Raw genomic sequence first — 10,688 nt, forward strand, 5'->3', positions numbered from 1 at the left:
TCGAGCAGAGAGGTGTTGATGTTTATTCTCCGCGACGGGCCGGTCTCCACTGGAGCCGCTGTGCTGTCTCTGTGCATACCTCTTCCTGTCGATGAGAGCGGAGCCACGGCCGCCAGAGAGAGGCTAACAGTACACAAAGGATTTTGACAGCATCGTAACCGAGATGCATGTCTCTGCTGTCTTTTCACTCCTTGAATCAAGGTACAGAGAGGCTAACCTCCAGCCGGGGTTTAATCTTTTGTTGTGTCTCTCTCTCTCTCACACGCACACACACAAACACACACACACACACACACACACACTGAGGAGGATAGAAATCGCTGAGCTATTTGGGTATGTCAGTCCAATGTGCAGAGCAGTTTGTTGGCTCATCAGGCAGGATTACATCAAACAGACAGGCCTCTTCTATAGAGGTCTGGCATCACTCGCTCTCTCTTTTACTTACACACACACACACACACGCATATGTACTGCAGGTAATCTGAAGCTGGAGGCCTTCCATCAAACACAAACTCACCCACTTGACTCTACAAATATTGATAAAGAGTCTGAGCAAGAGCAATCATGCAGAAAAAAAGTGTCTCCATCAAGGTGTTGTTTGCTATCTTTGATTTAGTACATGCACACACAGCTATGAATTCCCCCCCCCCCACCTTCACCCCACTGTGTGCGTTCATACACATTTAAAGGCCCGCAGGTAGGGTACGGTGTATCTAGAAGTAAGGACACATTCATATGCGCATGTCCATATCTGCCACACAAACACAAAAAATTGAGTTCAATGCAAAGGCAGCTAAGTATCAACGTATTAGGGTGAAGCCAAGCGTGAGGCTTCAGTGTCAGTCAGGGCAGATCATCCTATCTTCTTTGTCTGCCTGTCTGTCTGTCGGTTCACCTGTGTGTGTGTGTGTGTGTGTGTGTGTGTTTGTGTGTGGAGTCTGTGTGGAGTCTATCCAGGCCATCACTAGCACTTTGCCCAAGGAGAGGGTGTCGGACAGGTTTTATTAAAACTCTGTCAGTGTGTGTGTGTGTGTGTGTGTGTGTGTGTGTGTGTGTGTGCGCGTGCACCTATCTGCCTTGGGCTCAGAAGAGATATCATCTCTTTCTTGACATGTTCTTTCATCTTGCCTTTTTTCGTCTTGACAGACACCATTTTGGTTGCCAGTCATTTTTTTACTCAAAGGCTGACTTAATCCATTGTATTGTGAACGCCAGTGCCTGAGTTTCTCTCTGTGTAATGCCATTTCAATCTTGTCTTCAACTAAATGAAAATGCAATTCTAGTGAATCAGAAAACTGGGATTTTGGAGCACAGCTTCAGATATTTTTTTTGTTTATCGTACTGTAATACAAAACTCACAAGACACACTGAATATTAAAGTACCCATATTATGAAAGAAATCTCTTTTTCTGGGATTTGGGGAGTTATTTTGTGTCTCTGGTGCTTCCACACACATACACACTTGGAAGGAATTATCTTTCTACGTAACTAGAGACCAGGTGGCTAACCGTAGCATGCTAGTTCGTTCTCAATGGCTAAACACTGCTCCAACAGCCCCTAGTTGACCAGAACATCCAAAAGAACTACTTCCTGTCCCTGTTGTGCAGGTATTCCACAAGTGGCACTGGTCTAGAAGAAGTCTCCCAGCTAATCCTGACAAGCGATTGAGATGTCTCACTTTGCAGCTATCTCACTCTGCAGCTAAAACAAGTGAGATGTCTCACTCTTGATCTAAAACTAGTGAGATGTCTTACTCTGCAGCTAAAACTAGTGAGATGTCTCACTCTGAAGCTAAAACTAGTGAGATGTCTCACTCTGGAGCTAAAACTAGTGAGATGTCTCACTCTGGAGCTAAAACAAGTGAGATAACAACAAGGAGAGAACATTCATGGACAAAAAAACTTGAAAATAAAGCCTTTCCCTGTGGTTCCAACCCTTCCAGATGCCTTTATGGTCATTTGTGTGACGTAGCGACCACATGTGACCTGATGTGGTTTGTAGTTTAGGGTAGCTTTCTTCTAATGAGCCACAAAAGACACAAAAGAAAGTGAAACTTAAATAAAGGCCAAATACATGTATTCTCTTCTCAGGGTTTTGCCTGACTAAAGGCTATGCCCGATGTGGCATCACATTCTTTTAATAACTAATGAAGCAATGTGGTAGGTAAAAGTGGTGTCTACAATTTGGTAGCATGGCATCAATTGTAACACATTTGGGATCTAATGGCATAGTAATTGATTTCAAATTAGATCAAATGGTGTCTCATAATAATTTACAAGAAGACCTATTAAGATATTTGATTTTAATGTATATAGTGTGTAATAGCCTACATTGGGGTCTGTTAGGTGGTTTGTAATGTGGTGTCTGACTAGGTCATCTGTATGCGTTTGTTCACTGTCTGGTAAAGAACATAGGCTAATAGGGTATTTTATCTTTCTTTTATTTCTTTTCTTTTCTGTATATGTCATGTAATGTTTTAATATTGTCTGATTAAATGTTGTTTTGGCCCCAGGAAGACCAGCTGGTCGTCTAGGTGTCAGCTAATGGGGATCCTTAGAATAAACAGAAACACAAATACAATGCGCCCAGAGTGTCTGCGCTGGGGGGGGGGGGGGGGGGGGGGGGGGGGGGGGGGGGGGGGACACGCTCTCTGATCTCGTTGGCGGTTTCAGGTCACTTATTGGTCATCGGATTGAAAAATGACAGTTTCAGTAACATTGTAAAGTGACATAGTGTCACTTTAAGGAATCCTGAGTATTGTGTGTAGTAATGAGTGAATGAATGAACAACGGGGCGGCTGTGGCTCAGTGTTAGAGCGGTTGCCTGCCAATCGGAAAGTTGGTAGTTCAATCCATTGCCCTGCAGTTCCATGTCGAAGTGTCCTTGGGCATGTGAATGTGTGTATCTGTTGAGCAGGTGGCACCTTGTATGGCAGCCTTGGCCACAGTGTATGAATGTGTGTGATGGTGAATGTATCCTGTATGATGTAAAAGCGCTTTGAGTAGTCGTTAAGACTAGAAAAGCGCTATATAGATACAGCACATTTACATTTTATGACACACGTGACCTTTTAAGCTAGCAGTAGAGAGGAAGGAGACGAGAGGTGTCCACCATGATGGACCAGGTGTTGCTGGTCCATCATGGTGGACACCTCTCGTCAGGTGTCTCTACTGATGAATTACTTCTTATTGCAACATGAAGCAGAGGAGCAAACGCCACACACGCAGCAGGCGCAGTAATTAGAATGCTGGGACAAGGCTTTCCCTGTAAGATTCCCCCCCCCCAAGTTGCTCTCTCCTATCAACAGGCCGTAACTTTTTAATCATGTTGAAGTGATTTATTTAAACGTCAGGCAATGTGTCACCTCACTTCCTTTCATTTCTCATAATGTTTGTGTTCCTTTTGGGGATGATGAATTTGTCTTCAGACAACCCCAATATGACTAATTAACTCTGAAATATCAAAACCAGATGTGGAGCTGAAGAAGGTTCTTAACCGGCAGCCAAGTTAGCCGGCTCACTGCCTACCTCCCTCCTTCTGCAACAGCCCCCCTCCCCCCTTCCCCCCAACCTGCTCCCCTGCCCTACACCATATTTTTGATTTATTTCATTTTTTACACACGCCTTCCTCAGAAGTTTGAGCCATCCTGATGAGTTGCACCAGGTCATAAATCTGCAGTGTAAAGTTAACCTGCACATGCCCTGTGTTTACCTCCCCCCCTCCCCTTTCCCGTCTGTGTCACTCAGCACCTCCACCTAATTTATTCTCCTCCCTGCCTCCCGACCAACCTTCCTCCGTCGCCTCCTGACCAACTGGCTCACTTTTCTCTCTCAAGCTCCAAGGATTCAGGTTTTAATGATTTATTGAGCTCATGCCCAGAAAGTGTAACCAGACCCGGAGTTGCTAATGTAAATGCTGCTCTCCTACCCTCAAAAAAAAGTCCACATACTTCTTTTAAAGTTATTCCTCTATTCTTCATTTTTTTGTAGCTAATCTCAGACAAATGTACTTTTTTCATGATTTATGTCACTCTTTATTTCCGCCTCATGTCAAAACTGTTTGGATCAGGAGACTTAAGTGGGATATGGATTCTGTTCCTCCGTATTCTGGCTCACACAGCTATGAAATGTTGAGTTGGAGTGGTGGTGAAAAATCTTGCGTCCCGGCAGAAATGCCTAGGAAAAAAAAGCAAAAGGGCCCCTGAAGGAACATTGCAGCGTTGACACTTTGACAGCTTGCCATGAGTGACGTGTGATCTGTACAAATTTCAGGACTAATAAATCTACCTGTCAGAGCTCGGGACTTGAAAGGGCCGCAGCCCCGCGGCACAGCTTTAACACAACTTGTGTTGATGAAATTCTGTAGGCTGGAGAATTATAGCTGTCAGAAAAACGCCCACATCAAACCTGAAGCCTTGGCGTTCCTTCTTTTTTTCCCCCCTCTGCTCTCTCAACACTCCTATATTGCTCATTCACCTCCTCCCTCCCTGCAGCCTCTCCCTTCCAGACGGCTCTCTTTTTCCTTCCTCCTGTTCTTTCTCACTGCTTGGAAAAATGAAACATAGACGTCCTTTCACGGCTTGACGGCCATCATTACATCATTTTGACACCCTGTAGACCCCCCCCCCAAACACACACACACACACACACACACACACACAAGCACACACACACACACATAAACACACACACACACATAAACACACACACACACACACACGCATAAACACACACACACACACACAAACACACACACACATACACACAGACACACAGACATACACAGACACACACACACACACACATACACACCTCCTAGTTCTTTGTAATCACTTGCTCTTTCAATTCAAAAAGAGGTTTGCTTACAGACAATAAGTTGTCAGGGATACGGGTGTGACTCGCCGGCTATCATGCTCTCAGCTCTCTCCTGGCATTTGGCCATGATGGAGGACAAGAAGGAAAAGTTACCCCATTGGCCGGCCCCCGGGTTAAAAAATGCGGCCCTGTCACCGGAGTATCAAAGTCACCAGCTGGGGGTTAAACGGGCTGAAAGGTGGGAAACGCGGCGCATGATTTCACAAGAAGGGCTGTTGTATCTGGCTGATTTAAATACCAAAAGGCCCATAAATCAACTACCCAGCACTGCCCTCTTGCCACCTCCTCCCATGTCCACATCCTTCCAGGCTTACTGCCCACTCCTCTCCCTTCCCCATCTCACTGGATTTATTCCTGTTTTTCTTTGATCCCGGACTGGTTTGCTCCTCGTCTCCTTTCAACCCGAGCCGATGCATCCTGTGGGTGATAAGTCATCTGCGAGTGTTTAGATATTTCGCCGCCACCGCCGCTTTTTTTCTGTAAACGTTTCGAAGGGCTGGCTCATATTTGCATTCTTCAAAGGACCGTTGTTGGTGTTAAAAGTTCACCCGAGTCCTGGAGACAAATAGGCCGGCCGAGTTTTAATTTAAATGTCAAAAGGTGTGTCTTTTGCATAAGTTTGGGACCTTTCTGGTGCAGTGTGATCATTCATCGACAGATGAGTCTAAAGAGCCTGTGAAGGTGCTCTGCTTTCTCATTTAAATGATTCTGTCAACTGTGTGACCTAGGTAGCATTATACCTACCAGGCAGTGTTCACACTGAGTGGAATTAATGAGACAGTGTGTCTCAGTGGCCAGAAAGGCCTGTTGCATAGCCAAAAGTTCAGACATTCTGCCACTGTGTGCCTGTCGTACATGAGTCACTCCCTCCAGTGTCATTTTAAATGCCTAAATTGCAAATCAGATTGCGTTTCATGATTTCAATCCACTTTGATCCCACCTCAGCTATTTTTTCATCAGTCATATCGCATGAGAGAGTGACAATAGAAATATCTTCTATGTTCATTAGCCCCATGCTGAAACAGCGGCAGTCATTTACACTACACACACAGCCACTGCAGCAATCTGTCAATCCGTGTGCTTGTCAATCACTCGGCGTCTCTGTGGGAAGCCGCCTCTGACTGACAGCCCGTGTGATCTCTCCCAAGGGCTGGCAGGAAGGCAACAAAAGACCCGGCTACAGTAATTGGCAAGATAAAGACATCCCTCCAAAAAGCAGCACTGTCACTCATTTGGTTCCAGAGCGATGAATCAACATGAAACATGCCACAGCGTCAAACCGAAGGGAAAGTATGCTTGTCTGTCCAACCGGTGACCAATCAGAGGGCTGAGCTCGAGGTCACTTCCCCCCCTGGAGACTGGCTGAGAGGTGACCTGTTTAAACTAACAGACCACAGCCCCCACCCCCCCCAACTGGATGATTCACCTCTCAATAACCTTATCCCCTCCTGTGTACACCCTGACCTGTGACTGACCGGTTGGCCTTTTTGCTTCTTGCTTCTTATAACATACCCCCCCCCCCTTCTGCTTAATCTCACCCCCATCCTTTACACACCTGGTTCTCATTTGTCACATTTCACTTTCTATCAGGGCGCCTCCTGTCTTACTGTGTGTGTGTGTGTGTGTGTGTGTGTGTGTGTGTGTGTGTGGTCGTATCGATTCATTAAAATATTTACTGATTCCATTCCATCCAGGGTCTTGAAACCTTATGCGAGACGATGCATAAACCTATTTAAAACAATCAGTTATATTCATATATATTAACATAAAGCAACTCATATATGATTTTGCAAATACGAAACAGAACTAGACATAAATTAAAAACAAAAAAGAATCTGAAATCAGAAAAGGGTTTATTGCCACAATAAGTTTCACTTTTTGCCTTGTAGCTTGGTGCCCATAAACAAGGAAACATTAAACATTAATATGAATGAATACCTATAAAGGGGGAATTGGAGAAAAAAAGTGCATCTCAGAGAAACAGTAGTAAGTAGTAAGAGACAGTAGGACAGTAAGACACAGTAGGGTGACATACAATATGAGACAGTATAGGGCCTAAAGAATGAGAGACAGTAGGGTCTATACAGTAAGAGACAGTAGGGCCTAAAGAATGAGAGACAGTAGGGTCTATACAGTAAGAGACAGTAGGGCCTAAAGAATGAGTGACAATAGGACCTATACAGTAAGAGACAGTAGGACCTAAAGAATGAGAGACAGTAGGACCTATAGAGTAAGAGACAGTAGGACTTAAAGAATGAGAGACAGTAGGACCTATACAGTAAGAGACAGTAGGACATATACAGTAAGAGACAGTAGGACCTAAAGAATGAGAGACAGTAGGACCTATACAGTAAGAGACAGTAGGGCCTAAAGAATGAGAGACAGTAGGGCCTATACAGTAAGAGACAGTAGGACCTATACAGTAAAAGACAGTAGGACCTATACAGAAAGAGACAGTAGAGTCTATACAGTAAGAGACAGTAGGGCCTAAAGAATGAGAGACAGTAGGGCCTATACAGTAAGAGACAGTAGGACCTATACAGTAAGAGACAGTAGGACCTATACAGTAAGAGACAGTAGAGTCTATACAGTAAGAGACAGCAGGGTCTCTACGGTAAGAGACAGCAGGGTCTCTAGGGTAAAAGACAGCAGGGTCTCTACAGAAAGAGACAGCAGGGTCTCTACAGAAAGAGACAGTAGAGTCCACATGACGACTAAAATGTCCCAACTGAGATTACCGCCGTCAGTCATCTTAGTGCTACTGCGTTTCTCGAATGAATGCAGACTCTCAGAAGCTGAGTGAGTAACAGAGTCCTCTTAGGGGTCAGATAGGGGATGTGTGTGTTGTGAAGGGACCCCCTTTGCATTGTGTGTGGGTTACTGAGAGTGTCTCCTGATGCCCTGTATCTGACCTCCCTCTCTGTCCTCTCTCAATCACCCCTGTCTCCTCAGACACCTCTCCTCCTCCTCCTCCTCCTCCTCTTCTTCATTTGCAACAGGAGAGCAAAGCGAGCAGGGGGGCTCCCTCGCACTGATAGCCTCCGGAGAGGGGGCCCCCTGCGCAGCATGTAAAAACCCTCTCTTATACATAAACACACACACACTCACATCAAACACCCTGATACATACATAGGGATCGCGTGTCTGCCTGCCTGGCTCTTCACAGGTTAGTCATTAGGCATCAGGCAGATCAAAGGACAGCCACAGGAAGTGAAAGGGCCCTGACAAAGGAGGGGTCCATCTGGCTGGCAGGCCATCGCTCATCCTCAGCTGACAGGGGGGACCAACTCTCTCTCCATCTGACTGCTGATCTGCTCTGGCCCTGGCCTTAAATGGGGCTCATTCCATGTTATGATTGGACGGCATTAAGGTGGAAGCCATGGACTTCTCTCCAGTACTGAAGTCTCACGTACTGTGAAATCATTCATATTTCTCATCATTCTAACAGTTGGTCACATTATTTGGATATTTTTTCTTCTTTTTAAGAAAAAAGGTTTTAAAAGATGACAATTGGTGGTTTTACTGGGGGTTATGTGGTGTAACTTTTCTCTTGCCTGTCATCGTCTTGGTGATGACAAGACTCAGGGAAGTGCCTGTGCCCCGACTGTTGTTTGCCAAGAAGCAGCTCTAGCGCAACTCCCACAAAAAAAAAAAAAATTGTCCATTTAAAATTTCTGTTTGTATACGGATAAATTGAACAAGGTACACAAAATTCCTCATTGAGCTTTTGAGGTGTTGGTGTCAGAAGAGAAGCTCCACTGAGCTGAGGTAAGGAAGGTTGGGAAACTAGCGAACCAACGGGCGCCCGGGTAGCTCAGTTGGTAGAGTGAGTGGCCATATATAGAGGTTTACTTCTCGACCCAGCGGAGCTGGGTTCAACTCTGACCTGCAGCCCTTTGTTGCATGGCATCCCCCTCTCTGTCTACCCTTTAATTTCTTCAGTTGTCCTGTCTATAACAAATGTCCAAAAAATTATCTAAAAAGCAACATTATTGACACGACGGCTGACGTCGGACTGACCACCTCACCGAGTTGGACAAATAGAGGTCCTCAGGGGTGAAGACTGCCGATGGCAGCTGATTGGACCAACGAGTCACACATGGGTCTGGTTTCTCTGGAAAATTAAAGCCAGACTGTCACAGCGGCTTGTTGAGAATACAATCTCATCTTTGAGTGAAAAATGCTTAAGCTTCATCTCAGATCGAAACATTTTGTCTGGTTTTGAGAGACTCTCGTCGCGCTTGTCCCACTCCTGGTTTCCGGTTGGAGCTCTACACCAATCAAATTATTCATTTGAGTACAACTGCCGACAGTGTCCGCCTTCCAACCAAGCATGTCAAGCCGGCCCAAATGAAGGCCGACGGCCCCCACCCAACGGACAACGGCACGGAACACACCAACCAGACTGGAGTCAGAGACCACCCCAGACTGTCCCAGGGATGGTGGGGCAAGGCCCTCAGGTATCGCCCGTACTGTATATCGCTACAACATGCCTGACGGTATTATTGATGTTAAGAAAGGTAACGTTACCCTTAAGTTGAAGTCATTATTTCTGTTTTATTTGCTGCCCTGGCATTTGGCCTTTGTGCCAACAAAATAGCCAAGTGGCTTTGCCCCTAAAATGATGACATTTCATGGCAGCAGGTGAGTTTTTAACTTTGGACATAGACAGGCTAGCCACTTCCACTCTCTACATTACCCTAGATTAGCTAGCTTAGCTTAGCACAAAAAAATAACTCTTCATGCTAAGCTAAGCTAGCTAATCACCTCCTGGCTCTATAACACAGACATAGGGGTGACAATCTTCTCATCTGACTCTTGGCAAAAAAAAAAAAGACCTTTTGACCTTTTTAATACTAAGAAAGCTTTTGGCTCACAACTAAGAAATATCCTTTTTGGTTTTCTTCATGCACTTTAAAGCTCCCATATTCTGCTCATTTTCAGGTTTGTAACTGTATTTTGAGGTTGTACCAGAGGAGGTTTCCATGGTTTCATTTGTTGTCCTGCACACTGCTGCAGATCGTGTTTTCGCCCTGTGTGTTTGGGCCACCTCGTCTCTAGTGCCGTAGAAAGAGGACATTTTGGATCGTTATTTTCCCAAGTGTGTTCATGTGTGGAAGCACCAGAGACACAAAATAACCCCCCTAGATCCTGGAATCCTAGAAAAAAGGATTTGTTTTATAATATGGGCCCTTTAAGGGGATTGTTTGAACCTGTGTTACACCAATGAAGAGACGTCAGTGCTAATATTAGAAACATATATTTGGGTTAATATAACACATCATTTTCTCTACTTAGAAAACTACCCTCTAAGTCTCACCTTGTTTTTTTCAGATTTTACTTCACTCCTTTTTGAAGCATACTGGAGCTGCTTTTGTTGACAATTACTTAGAGTTGGTGTTGGTCAAAATCATGATGAGTATGAGTCTTATTATTTACATCCAAAGCATTTAGGCAAGATGTTAAATCAACACCAATGTGAGAGCTCAAGCATCATCTTTGCACCCTTCCCACCCACCTTGGCCTGTCTGCAGGGTGACCCTGTCCTTTGGCTGCGTGACTGAGCGCCCCTCCTGCCATACAGGAGGCATCAATTACAGGCCCCGGCGGTCCCGGTGTCACTGCTCTGTAATGAATGGGCTCTCCCGGCGCTGCGCCACGGGGCTTGGCCTCACCATGAACTCCACAGGAATTCAGAGACAAACACGCACACAAAGTTGCACACAACAAAGCGAGCACACATGCTGGAACCCAAATGTTACTTGTTAGACGTTGGCTAACCCTGCTAATGAGATTTTCAAATGTGCTTTTTAC

This window comes from Etheostoma cragini, chromosome 5, assembly GCF_013103735.1.
Source record: "Etheostoma cragini isolate CJK2018 chromosome 5, CSU_Ecrag_1.0, whole genome shotgun sequence".
Taxonomy (NCBI): Eukaryota; Metazoa; Chordata; class Actinopteri; order Perciformes; family Percidae; genus Etheostoma; species Etheostoma cragini.